This window comes from Hylaeus volcanicus, chromosome 4 (assembly GCF_026283585.1).
Source record: "Hylaeus volcanicus isolate JK05 chromosome 4, UHH_iyHylVolc1.0_haploid, whole genome shotgun sequence".
Lineage (NCBI taxonomy): Eukaryota > Metazoa > Arthropoda > Insecta > Hymenoptera > Colletidae > Hylaeus > Hylaeus volcanicus.
Window position 1 is genome coordinate 2,038,823 of NC_071979.1, and position 1,088 is coordinate 2,039,910.

Sequence of the window (1,088 nt, forward strand, 5' to 3'; positions counted from 1 at the left end):
ATTGTTTCCTCCCTATTAGTCACAATTCTGTTGTTTTTCCTGGAGTATAGACCAATCAAGAGCCAAGAACATCGTTCTTTCCAAAATAAATTCATGGAAACAATCTCGTCTTTTAATAAATAATGTTTCTGGTCTTCCTTAAGAAAACCACCCTTTATGTTATTGTTTCCTTCCTATTAACCCTAATTCTGTTATTTTTGTTTCGAATATAGACCAATCGGGAGCCAAGAACATCGTTCTTTCCAAAATAAATTCATAGGAACAATCTCGTCGTTTCATAAATAATGTTTCTAGAGTTACTTAAGAACCTGTACACATACCTGCTGCCATTATCCTCTATCAATCGAAAATCTTCCAACTCGGTCCCCACAAAGACGACAGAAATCGCTCAGCGACGATATCCTTGCAAGGAGTCACTGAAAGTCCTCTTCTCTTTCTCAAAGAGCCTCAAAGAACTCTTCTTCCTCAAAGTCTACACGTTGGAAGACTCGTACTCACTTTTGCACAGATCCCAAAGCTCCTACTGTCTGAACTTTCTACTTTCACAAACCACAATTCGAAGGTACCCCGCAGAACCTCGAATCAACCACGAACAGTATCTTTCCTGAAGAACAACGAAACCAGACTTTTGAAACGTTCTAAGACAATCTAGAGCTCCTCTCCTGAAAACGTTCGTTCCTCGCCTTGTACTCTCCAGAAAATATCATATCCTTGACTGGTAAACCCTTGAAGAATTTATCCCTGAAGAATTTATCCGTGGAAATTATCCTTGGATATTCGCGCGTGAACTTTCCTTGGAGTTTCCGCCATGCGCTAGAATTTTAATCTAATCGAAAACCAAGCGTGGACATCGTCTTTCGCGTAGAATCCTTCTCCGAATTGTCTCACCAACACTGCACGCTATCCTCGATTAACCACAATCCTGGCGCAAGGCGAAACGAGGAAAAGAAATTGACTGCTTCTCCGAAAATTCAGTTTCCAAAATCCTTTGGATTCCGGTTTTGAACTCTCCGCGGTATCGCGGAGTATAGTATGAACCTCGACAATGGCCCCGGCGACCGGAAGCACCGCGACGGGGACGCACGCGG

The 1,088-nt window shown here is 42.5% G+C and overlaps 1 protein-coding gene across 1 annotated transcript in view; it reads right to left on the reverse strand.

Annotated features, from left to right (window-relative positions):
• LOC128874808 (hepatocyte nuclear factor 3-beta-like) overlaps nucleotides 1–505 on the reverse strand; it is a 29,865-nt gene extending 29,360 nt beyond the window's left edge. Inside the window, exon 1 of the mRNA XM_054119883.1 lies at nucleotides 321–505. The gene's annotated coding sequence lies outside the window, so the exon portion shown is untranslated. The remainder of the gene's footprint in view (nucleotides 1–320) is intronic.
• Nucleotides 506–1,088: the final 583 nt, after the last annotated feature.